The sequence below is a fragment of the Vanacampus margaritifer genome, chromosome 16 (genome assembly GCF_051991255.1).
Source record: "Vanacampus margaritifer isolate UIUO_Vmar chromosome 16, RoL_Vmar_1.0, whole genome shotgun sequence".
Classification (NCBI taxonomy): domain Eukaryota; kingdom Metazoa; phylum Chordata; class Actinopteri; order Syngnathiformes; family Syngnathidae; genus Vanacampus; species Vanacampus margaritifer.
In genome coordinates, this window is record NC_135447.1 from 10,569,510 (window position 1) to 10,582,293 (window position 12,784).

The 12,784-nt window shown below is 39.8% G+C and overlaps 1 long non-coding RNA gene across 2 annotated transcripts in view; it reads left to right on the forward strand.

Moving 5' to 3' along the window:
- Positions 1 to 12,784, forward strand: part of LOC144036449 (uncharacterized) — a 23,838-nt gene continuing 11,054 nt past the window's right edge. The window contains exons 1-4 of one of the 2 annotated variants that reach the window (XR_013288647.1): positions 1 to 443; positions 1,748 to 1,838; positions 2,373 to 2,481; positions 9,663 to 10,278. This is a non-coding gene — a long non-coding RNA (uncharacterized LOC144036449). Of the gene's footprint in view, positions 444 to 1,747; positions 1,839 to 2,372; positions 2,482 to 9,662; positions 10,279 to 12,784 lie in introns of those variants that run through there. The other variant, XR_013288648.1, reaches the window with a different exon arrangement.

A 12,784-nucleotide genomic window follows, 5' to 3' on the forward strand; every position in this document is an offset into this window, starting at 1 on the left:
TTTTTTAAAATGTTCGATTATAAATATTATTATATATCCAATTAGTTGTTGACAAAACTTCTTATTGTCGAAAATGGTTGAAATGAGTCAAATATCCCTTTCTTTTTAAGGTTAATTTGTACAGTCACCATGTTGACCGCTAGATGTCACTGTTGTATTTTTATGACGTCGATATAGAAAGTGCTCATAAGTGAACAGGTGTGTAGCTACTAGCTAGCTAAACACGAGAATTTTTGACCGCTAAGTTTGCCAAGATAACTTTGTTTGTTTTTGTGGTATTTGAGTTGATGAATTAATTTGGACACTATTGGAATACCGCGTCACACTTGTAACGCAAGGCACCGTTGTATAATAAAACAAAATAGTTCAATTCATCCATGTTGATGCTTTTCTTATGGTCCTATGTGAGCAGAGCTGGACTGGGTGCGATGCAGGGATCGCAGGTAAGTATAAGTTAATTGGTGTAAATAAGGTAAAAAAAAAAAAAAAACGCCTTGAAGACAGGCATTGAAAACGGAACTTGAAGGTGCTAGGAAAGCTAGTTTATGTTTGTATCTGCTTGATATTAACAGCACGGTGAGCTAGTGGTTTTCCTCCCACTGCCCCAAAACGCGCATTTGATTTAAGACTTAATTGTATGAATGGTAGTTTGTCTGCGTTTCTCTTTCTGGTGGTCTTGACGCATCTGCCAATAATTAGAATTCTGTTCGACAAGTTTCTCGTCATGTTTATTTTTAGCGCACGGCTGAGAACGACTGCCGAACACACAGGGAAAAAAAGAGTCTGCTATTTATAATCCTTCCAGTGATTTACCTGAAGGATTGAGTGATGCTATCACGGAAAGGAACCTATTATCAATGCTAATTTATGGATTCATATTCTCACACCAAGTCACGCTTCAGGGGCTAGTTCACCTTTTTTTTTTTTTTTTTTTAATGAAGTCCTTGCTAAATTGATTTTTAAAAAAGTGCTCATTCATCCATTTTCTTGTCCTTATTAGACTGGCGGGTGTGCTGGAGCCTATCCCAGCAGACTTTAGACAAGAAATGAGTGGGGTACACCCTGAAGTGTTAACTTGCCAGCACCCTCATATTCACTATTAAGAGTCTTCATTGAAGTTAAAACGCAAGTTTTGGGAATGTGGGAGGAAGCCACAATGAAAACATGCAAAGTCCACACAAGAAAGTAGGATGTTGGAACCCAGAACTTTGAAATGCGAGGCAAACATGCTGCCTATGAACAAATATGTTTATTTTACGGGGTGGGCCAAAAGGATGTTGACCCTTTCTTTCTGCCTTAATTGCTTCCTCCTACCTTCTTTCTACCATTTCTTTCATACGTTCAACTTCCTTACCTTCATCCTTCCTTAAGTCCTAGTTTCCTTCCATCCATCTTTCCTACCACCATTACTCCCTCTACTTTTCATCGATTGTTCCTTTATTAAGTCATTCCTTTCCTCCATCTTTGCTTCTTTTCCTTGCATCTTCCTTCCTCCCTTCCCTCTTTCTTTCCATCCTCCCTTTCTTCCCACCTCACTTCTTTACCTCCTTTCATCATCCCTCTATCTCTTTCTCATCTTTTCTCGCTTCCTACCCTTTCCTTCCTTTTCCTTCATCTTTACTTCTTCACTTGCTTCTATCATATCTTCCTTACTACAGCCTTCCTCAATTTCTTCCCTCCATTCCTTTCTTAAATGAGTTCATTTTTCTTTTCTTATAAAAAAAAAAATCCTCTCATCTGTTTCCAGAATTGCACAGCGGTCCGGATCAAATGCTCCGGCAGGCCTCATATGAACCTCATATGATATGTGGGTTCCACATCCCTTGTTTCAGCTCAAGGTATGTACACGTTCTTCTCCATTTATTTATGTCACCGTTATATCATCATAATACTCCAGAAGGCCAACCTGCTTGTTGGTATTCCACAGCACGGAGAAGAAAAAAAAAAAGGATTCTCACATTCATTTCCCAGTCGTTGCAGCAGGCCTCCATGAAAAATGGATGTGCCGTGGGAGTGTGTGAAGGTCCCGGGATGATGAACTCACTGTAGATAAGTGCGTGCTGAAACATTCATGCCACCATTCAGGTCCCGTTTAGAGGCGGGCATATGTTGGGGAGGGCGGCTAACCGGCGTGAACATCTTGCTCGTTTCATATTCATGGGGCGCCAAAGCGGCCCGATTTTGTCATTAGCAAAAATCAGCATTTCAAAGTAAATGCCGGCTTTCAAAATAAGAGCTGATGATTGTCTTGTTTAAAAGGGGACATGTTATGCAAAATGGACTTACAGTGCCCCGCCCACTCATCAAGTGTGAAATTAAACAACTAAATGAATCCTTTATCTGCCTATTTCTGAAATTGTGTCTGGGATCAGCTAGGCCGGGGGAAGATCCAGTGCCGCCTTCAAGCAACAGTCGCCGGACTACACTGTCTGCATCCTACCTACGGTGATGCCCCTGCAAGTAGTGTGTCAAAGCCACAAGGTAAGCAGAGCTGCACTGAGGTTTGTTGTTTTGTTGCACAGATTTGTATTAGCTTCTGATGGATTTGAACTTAATTTAGTATGTATGAAAGTGCAAACTCTGCAGTATGGATGGAAGCAAAAAGTGCTAATATTTGAAGGTGCTGTCGTCTTTGCGCCGTCCCCCGTGGCCTTTTAGTGGCCCTGATGCGATTAATCACGCCGACAGTGGACACTTGGAAGTCAACGACTCCTTGCAGATGGATTTATGGTGCGCCGCAATTTGGTGGCGGGGAAACCTGGCCCGGTTCCACGCTGTAGCGGAGTTATGTTCGTCGTAACATGTGATGGATAGGACGTAAATGAGGTCTTTACGCTCATTAGGAGTTTGTGATGCGGAGGGGCCCATTTACAGCGCAGGTGTTCCAGGTCAGCAAAACATCCCTTGTGGAAATCACCATGTTTGGTGTTTGCATGAAAACAGACGTGTCACTGCCTTGGCTTTGAATGAGTTATAGCCAGATTGCCCTTCAGGCAGATCATCTTGAGGCAATTCCTAATTAAATAATGTGAGGAGGTCGCTAATGCGGCTCTCTGCGGATTCGTAGCAATCCAAGCACAAATACAAGATGCACGACCTCCGATTGGTTTTCACTTTTCAGCTTACTACAAAACACAATAGCCTGGCTAAAGAAACTAGCACTGATGTCAACTCACAGGCATATATTCTTTATCCTCTGCAAAAAATGACTAACAATATTGAAGTTGTAAAACTCTTCTTTGTGTGTATATATACTGTATATATGTATGTATATATATGTATATATGTACATTCCTGCTTTGCTGTGATTTGTTTTAATTGTTTAACAAACATTTCACCCCCCCTCTCCCCCCCTCCCCAACAAGGCCATACCCTATCCTTGCTTACCATGCATACCACCGCCTACACTTTTCTATTCCATCAATTTTATCAACCTGCACAGTTTATCACGTTTATCCCGGCAGCAGCTGCAGAAGAGCTTGCATCCAACCGGCTGCTCTCGGTGTTTATCGCAGCAATATGGAAAATACTGTAAGAACATAATGCTGGCAGACGAGGATCAAGCTCCGAGACAACATTACCTCATGGGTCGTAAATATTCAAATAAGGAAGGTCTTTTCCTGGGAAGGTGGCCAACTCCGCCAGTGATAAATAGCTGTCCCGCTATTAACATTCCTGCCACACTGCATGATAGGAACGTCCTCTCAGGTGTCCAAATGAGCTCAAAGTAGTTCATGCCAGCAAAATGCTGCAAGTCCAGGTGGCCATTAAATTCTAGCCTCGTGTTGTGTTAGATTTGCAACAGTACTAAAACAAAATCTGAACAAATTTTGTACAGCGATTATGTTTTCGTCGTGTTTATATAACACAGGATGAGGTGTTATGACACCATCAGGTGGACTCGCGGATTTGCACAGGGCTCTGATTAATCTGCAGGCGAACAAAACTAAACTAGGGGTGGGAATCTTTGAATATCGCACGATTTAATACATTTTTGGGTGTGCAATTCAATTCAGAATCGATTTTCGATTAAGAACGATTTTTGATTCAAAATGATTTGATAGACAATGATTTTTGCTTCAATTTATAGATGTTCAAGGAATCGTAATGACCTACTCCAGTCTGACTCGCTAATGCTAATTAGCGCGCTACTCGCAGCACTTTTATCACTCAAAAGAACGGCTCCACGCTGCAAAAAAAAACAACTTTTATTGGAATAATTTGATCGTGACTTTTTCCTTCTACTCTCTAATGTGGCTACAACTTAACAGTGAATCCGACCGCATGGAACTACACTGCCCCTCAGTGACCAAATCGGGTACAACATGAACAGCGCTCCCAATAAAGGCACACACAAACAAAGGGCAGACAGTATAAAATAATTTAAATAAAATCGATTTTGGGACATTTAAAATCGATTCTGAATCGTACTAAATGAGAATCACCATTCTTATGAGAATCGATTTTTTTTTTGGGGGGGGGGGGCACACCCCTACTAAAATCATGCAGCTATCCTGCATTCTTCCCAATTTGACAGAATTTGTGCTTTATACAAGAATTAATCGGTCAACCAACCCATGAGTTATTTAAGGCATGTTTGACGCTTGGCTAAATGATTAGCTCAGATGTCATAGCTAGCTAGTTTTGTGTCAGCAACATAGCAATTGAAGTTAATGGAGCATTTTCTGATAACACTACCCAAGGTAAGCATGTAAATAGTAGTGGTCCAAGTATTGGCCCCTGTAACTTGTAGACTCATTGACGCTTTGTTACCATATTTACAAACTATAAATGATCTGACAAGTATAATTTAAACCAATTGATGCCGGATTTGTTAATGCAAATGACACACACACACACACATGCACACACACGCTATCCTCGTATGTAAATGTGAGTGAGCTGTCCAAGTGATTCTCATTTGAATTAGCGGTCAACTTGATGACATATTTGATTGATGGTTTTACCATCTGGCAGATTGTGCTTATAAAAAGCCTAATTAGAAGAGCAAAAGTCCATTTTTCCTCCTTTCCAGATCACAGAGCCACACACACACATACACACACACATTCTTCCTAAAAGAGTCCTTTTCCGCAGCATTTGCTGCTTCCAGGATTGCCAATCTGTAGGCGGCTCCCGTATCGGTGTGCGCGCACATTGTTGTCCAATCTGTGTGTGTGTGTGTGTGTGTGTGTGTGTGTACGTGCGCGTGCCCTGGATATCATACCGTACAAAAGAGGTGCTTTGAAGCTGCAGGCCATAATCTTGATATTCCCTCCATGTTCGCGCACGCATGGCTTCTTTCCCGTCGAGTCTCCGTCAGCACAATTTCAAATTAATAGCAGAAAAGTCTGTTTACCACACTGCTACTTATGCACACACACAGACGGAGCGTTACACTTTCATTACGACACAAATGGCTTTTTTGGAAGTAATGAATGGGGCGTGCAGAGAAGGAAAAATTCTCCACAAATGGATTTATTGTATATCTTAATGACTCGTTAAGGATTAGTGTGCCTCTGCATGTGTGTGTGTGTGTGTGTGTGTTTATTTACCAGGAATTGTTTCCACCCTCTAAATGATGTCTTTGTCTAAAGAAACGTTAAACAACTTGAGCAACAAAGTGGAATGATTCTGGTGCGAGGCCTATCCGGAAAAAGGTCCTTCCAGTGATGTGTAAAAGTATTTGGCCACTTCCTGATTTCGGATTTGTATTTTTTATATTACATGAAAATGTTTCAGGCCAATTTTAATGTCCCAACAAGGCAACTCAAGTACAGCAAAAAAAAAAAAAAGAAAAAGTTTGTTAAATGATGTTTATTTATTATGGTAAAATCTCTCCAAAGATATCTTACGTTATCTGTGAAAAAGTCCAGTGGTGAAGCTGTTTATTGTCATTCTCAGATGATATTTAACCATAACGCAAATAATTACACAAAGGGCAATTCAAGTCAAGTTTCTTCTTTAGGATCTGTTCTATTCACCCCATTCTAATTAACTCATTCACTGCCATTGATGGCTATTGACGTAAAAAAATTCATTTGAACTATTTCTATTAGTTTCATTTTTTTGAGTGTGACAAACTATAATTTTTTTATTGTACATTTAGAACAGATATAAAATTTGTGATTAATCGTGAGTTAACTATTGAAGTCATGCGATTAATTTCAATTAAAAAATGTAATTGTCTGACGCCCCTAATTTTGAATAATCTTTCCTTTTCTTTTTCTTTTTTATTAGGGGGATCAGGCGATTCTTTTTTTAAATTGTATTTAATCACATGACTTCACTAGTTAACTCTAGTTAATTTGATATCTGTTTTAAATGTACAATACATTTTTTTCTAGGTTTTCATACTCTTGTTAACAAAAGTGGAAGCTAATTTAAATAGTTCAAATGAATTTTTGACGTCTATAGCCGTCAATGGCGGTGAATGAGTTAATATTGTGTTTGTGGAGTATGAATTAAGCAGAACATTTTACCTGTTTTTATTCCTCTCAGAGGGCGTCCATTTTACCTTGTACTGCCACTTGCGGTTAACTGAAAATCACAATCACAGTGCCTCAGAGTCATGTAACGTTTAATCACGGGTCGCCTGTTTTCTGGGTTTGTTCATGTGACGCTCGCAAGCTGAGCCCCGAGCAACTGTTGATGTCATGCTCAGTCGACAGCAAGTGGCAAAATGGCTGCCCTCCTAAGATGGATAAAAACGGGTGGATTTTGCTGCTTGATTTGTATTCTACAAATTCCACTTGAACCAAAACAGATAATTTAAGAAAGTCTGCTAGCTTAATGCTAGCACACAATGCAAAACCTAATAGAAGGGCTAACAAAACTAGCATTGATGTTGCGGTAGTTATATCCGTTTAAGTAACGCATATTTGGACACAAAACAACTATGCCCACAGGGATATATGCAGCTTTTTAAGTCGTTTAGTTGCATTATGTATGTTTATATTATACGGCAAACATACCTGAAGGAGCCACACAATGTCAATTAACTCATAACACCATAACTTTTACGATTTTATCTCTTTATAAAGTATCTCCAGTCTCCCCCTGTGCTAAGAATCAGTGCAACCCGATATTGCTTTTCTTCACAATGTCAAGTGTATCAGATAGCGTGTGAAGTGTGGACAGCATCTAAAAATTCGAAAGCTGCAACGCACATAAATATGCTTTGGCAGAGCCGCAGTGCAAACACAACATGGCGAGCCGACTCACTTCCAGTACAATAAACACAGACGCCGCCGCTGCGCTTTGCCGGCACTCATTAAACAACTTCAGTTTGCGTGGAAAAAAGGAAACAATGACTTCGGGGTGGGGGTGAACTTCGGACTGTCACGTTGGACACATTTGGTCCTCATGGACTTGAGCTGGCTTTTAGTCTTTAATGAATCTGACTGATTTAAGAAGAGGAAATGTCAAGATTCGAACCCAGAACTTTGTGATTGTGAGGCAGACATGGTAACCACTATCACCATGCTGCTCACTGTATTGATAATTATTTCTTCTGTCATTTCATTTATTGCTTGCTTCCATCTTAGCTTCATGCAAAATATTTAGCGACTATTTTATTATTATTTTTCATATTTTTTTTTGTATTACTATCATTTGTATTTTTTTGTGTGAATCAAATTTACTTTTATAGTAAACATTGGTTGCATCCATCATAACGACACAAATCCATTTCAGTTTGTTTTATCTATTTTTTGACAAATAAATTTGACTTATTTTGTTTGAGTCATGCAATTGAAAAGAAGAAGGTAGTGCGAACAAACTGCTGCAACGTTGAGTGCGGGTGGTGGTATGCATGGTGAGCAGGGAAGGACGGTTGGGGTGTGTCTTGCAAATGAATGTTTTGCAGTGAGTTTGTCCGCATGAGTTGAGCAATTTGTTCTTTGTGATTTTTGACTGTGGTATTTTTTTTTATGTGGCTAACGTCTAAACGTGCTCATGTGAAATATACAGCAAAAGAGAATATACAGTATTTTTAATGTCAGAAAAAAATTGTTTCTATTGTTGAAACTTGAATTTTACGTAGGCCTAACCCATTAGCCATCATGTTGTGTATATGGGCGGAGGTCAGAGCATCAACCCTCAGGCACTGTGATGCGATCACCATCACACACAAGTTTGCATGACACATAAGTTGACATGAACAAAAGGCCACACGTGATCGCACCCACACATCATGAACAATGCTGTTCCTAAGCAACTGATCCTGGCTGTGTGGGTTTAGTGTGTGGCGCAACTGTGGAACGCTGCAGGGATCCCACTCACGCAGCCGTGGGAGCAAAAAATAAAATAAATAAATAAAAATCACCAAGAAGCCCCCGTGTGAACTGTTGATCAAGGACGGTTGGAGGAGGTGGGAAGAACTGGCAGGAAGACGTTATTGCTTTTAAACAAGAGCCTCGGGAGAGCTTTATCTTGATTCGGGGAAAGTATTGCAACAAGGCGGCTACTGGCTTGACTTATGCTTTGTTCAGCCTGTGATGAACACACAAGTTAATGATTTGTGGCCTCACGCACATTTTGGTGAATCCTTGAAATGAGCTTCGAACACATTACATGGAATAGGCAAAAAAAAGAAGAAGCAAAGATAATGGCTCAAAAAGGAGGAGTCTTATGATAGACATGCCCACAAATGTTTTGTGTTAATTGGTGAAACTGATGATGTTTTTTTTTTTTTTTTTTTTACTCACTAGGACTTTTTTTAATGGAATTTTCCTGCAAAGGTTTTGCTTCAAACTAAAATGGAGGACTGCCTGTTCAATTTTGGCCTTGTGTGCTTGAGATTTTTTTCATGCGTCCTGTTACGATAGACATGTCCACCGAATTTCATGTTAATTGGTGAAACTGGTGACTTAGGCCTCTGTTTATTTTTATTATTATTTTTTTTTAAATTACTCTCCAGGCCTATTTTTCATGGAATTTTCCCCAAAATGTTCCGCTTCAAACCAAAATGGAGGACTTCCTGTTCGATTTCGGCCTCGTGTCCAATAGATTTTTAATGCGTCCTCTTATGATAGACATGTCCACCAAATTTCATGTTAATTGGTGAAACTAGTGACCAGGGGAAATCCCCCCCCCCCCCCCTAACTTTCCAGGCATCTTTTTTTGTTGAATTTGCCCCCCAAAATGGCTGATTCAAACCAAAATGGACGACTTCAGACATGGGTCCTTGAGACTTTTTGGTGCCTCCTCTTATGATAGACATGTCCACAAATTTTCATGTTAATTGGTGAAACTGGTGATGGGGCTTTAAAAAAAAATTAAAAAAATTTACACTTACTAGGACTTTTTTTAAATGGAATTTTCCTCCAGAAGTTCTGCTTCAAACTAAAATGGAGGACTTCCAGTTTTTTTGCCTTGTGTGCTTGAGACGTTTTCATGTGTCCTGTTACGATAGACATGTCCACCAAATTTCGTGTTAATTGGTGAAACTGGTGACTAGGGCCAATTTTTTCCGCTAACTTTCCAAGCATCTTTTTGTTGAATTAGCCCCCCTAAATGGCTGAAACCAAAATGGACAATTTCATACATGGGTGCTTGAGACTTTTTAATGCGTCCTGTTAATGACATTCATCGCCACCAAAATTCATTTTGGTTTTGTGAAACTTGTCGTCTCACGGGACTTCTTTTGTCTCACTTTCAAGGGGTCTTTTCAATGGAGTTTCCCCCCAAAATGGCTGCCTTCCTGTTCGATTTGCAGTGTGGACTTTTTCATGCATCGTCTGGTAATCAACATTTGCACTCACTTTCGTGTTGAACAGTTAAACTAGTGTTGGGCTTCTTTTGAATTCTCCGGGCTTCTTTTTTAGCTTTTCCCCTTTAAGTTCCCTTTCCCTTTAAGTGTTTGTTATTCATGTTTTTTACTGTGACATCACATGATGAACTAGCAGCAAAGATTGCCTGCTTTTAGGGGGTATTTTCAGCCCAGCACTGGATCCAATTTAACTCTTGGCTGACCTTCACTGCTCTCATGCAAACATTTTATAGCCTGCGAGTGTCTGGCCTCAAGGTACACCACTGCCACCTACAGGACAAGTCCAAACTTACACGGAGGCCTACTTGCATTCCTTGGACAATCTCAGGTTGTAAATACAGCTCTGAATTGTCGTAGTCATATCAATACTCGGATCAATCTTCCCAACAATGTCAATTTAGTCCTTTTGGACTCAGTAAAACAGTTTGGCAGGTGATTTTGACAGTGAGCAGGTGTCTTATCTTAGTGGAAAACTACAGGTGAGGCACCCTCGACGGAACGAGTGGAGACGCCTCTTGCTGGGTGGGGAAGTGGGGGGGGGGGGGTCTGTTCGGTTAGTGGTTTGGTTGGATGAAGTTTCACGTCAAGTGGCAACATGGGGGTCGCTACTCTTAAAGCTGTCACCGTACCAGCATGACGACCTGACAACAATAACGCTTAGACTGTCAGGATTCCATCACTTTCTTCCACTGTGACCTTTAACACAAAATACATTATGCCTTTTTCCCCCCACAATTGAATACACTTCGCAGGTGTCATCATGACATGTCTGTGACATGCTTTATCTGTCAGCATATTATGGTCCCTAAAGTAAAAAAAATAAATAAATAAAGAATTAAAACATTGATTATAAAATGAAAATACATCAGTTTCATTTGTTTTTAATATGAATTTCTATTATTTTTTTTTTTAATGAGCAGCATAAATAGTATATAGTTAATCATGTGTAATCACCAATTGACTCTGGTTACATATTTACTACAAGAAAAGTCTCATCAGGACCCCAAATAGATATATTTTTTTCAAGAACAGCCTAAAAAGAAAGTGGGTGTTTGCTACTGGAGGGAAATTAAAATATAAATAATATATATATCTATTTATATATATATATATTGGGAATAATCCCATGTTGGTTTTAGTGTGTGAGGTTCTGCAAGTCTCAACAAGTCAAATGCGCGCGCGTGCGTGTGTGACATTATGCAAATGTTGGCCTGCCAGCAATCAGCCCAGCAGTTAGCAGCTCGACCACACACATTGCAATGCTCCACCTGCCCTGCAGGGATCCTCCATTTTGACATCATGATGTTAATTACAATCAACTCCAAACTATACGTTTTCTATTCACATTGATTGATTTTTGATTACCGGATTTATGGTACCAATTCCCTAAAGTAATTAAATGATGGGTTTAATTGAAATGGTAACGTGTTTCAGTGTGTGTGCACGCATATGTGTGTGTTTTTGTATAAACAGTGTAGCGATGTAATCCAGGCAGCTAGATTGACACATTCCTCTTAATGTATAGACAAATTCACTATTTCAAACATGCTACCTTATAGCAGTTTAAGCACCTGTAACTGTCGTTTAGAGCCTGTTGAAGGCAACGGAACCTATAGGCCTTATTTGGAAATTAAATTGCTATTTTTAACCTGTAAAATCGAATTTGTAACAGATTTGTTGGGCGTTTTGAGAATTATTTTCCCTCTGAATCCCAATGCAATAGAAATCAAGCAATGCTATTAGGTAGAATGCTAATATCCAGCATGCTAGCAATCGGCTCGGATTAAGAATGTTATTTTGTGAACGTCCCGTGCTTCATTGAGGATCTGCTAAAAGCCTGTTGAGATTGGCTGCAGGTTAACATGCTATGCTAAGATAGTAACCGGAGTAGAGAAAAAACTACGACATCTCCATAAGGATTTTCCATTATGCTATATAGTTGAGTATTGTCTAATGAGAATTGATCAAAATCTAGCTAACATGCTAACAAATAGCTAAATATCACCCTGATCATAAAACTTTTACGTCATGGCCTAGGGTCGACAATGAGGATAGAGACGTTAACATATAGCAAGATAGCAACTTGAATACAGAAAGAACTATTTTACATCATGACTTGTTTCACATGAGACTTGATCAAAAGCTAAAATGCTAACTGTTGGTATGCTAACAAATTATAATGTTGCTGTTGTTTGTGTGTGTGTTTTTTATTAAGTTTTCAGAAATCTTTAGCTTGTGAAAGACTATTGAATGTACCATAAAACGTGAAATGGAGTAGTAATGCGGACCTCAGGGGGTTCCTCCAAGGCGCAGCGAGCACATGCGGGCCCTAAACAGACGGCACACTCTGTCTATTGTGTTGTAAACACTCGTCGTCTCGCTGCCGTATTGATCGGCTGATCCTATCAGCTCGTCTGCGTGTGCCGACTATTTACGCACGCACCCACATCAATGGACGACGTGATGACTAAACACATGACGTGGAGACACTCGCGCTATCGTAGAGCGACACCAAAAGTGGGATGCGGATTCATAGGGCACTATCGGGACCCATCAATTACTCTGCTGTCACTGTCACTATCATGATTATGACGTGCCCCATCATTGTGTGAGTGTTGTCACACTCCGAGCATTCACATTCATGTAATGTTATGTTAAAGAGCTTTGTTGGTGTAAAGACTAGATGGTGTTCAAACTGATAATGGGGTTCTAAATCAATTTTGGGCCCAGATAGCAGTTTATTCAGTTGGGCTCAGTTTATTTCATTTATCCATCAACTCATTTAACTGTTGTACTTTATTATAATGTTTCCATTCATCCATTTTCTGTTAGGCGTATCCTGTTCAGGGTCGCACAGAATTGGCGCTTACCCAGTTATGCTCAATATTACTATAAAGCGCCTTTAGTGTCGTCATCAGAATCACTTGGTTGTCATAAAAATGTAGCACAATAATCAAACTCAAAGGAGAGGTTTGAAATATGTACACATTACGTACATTGTGTTCTCACAAA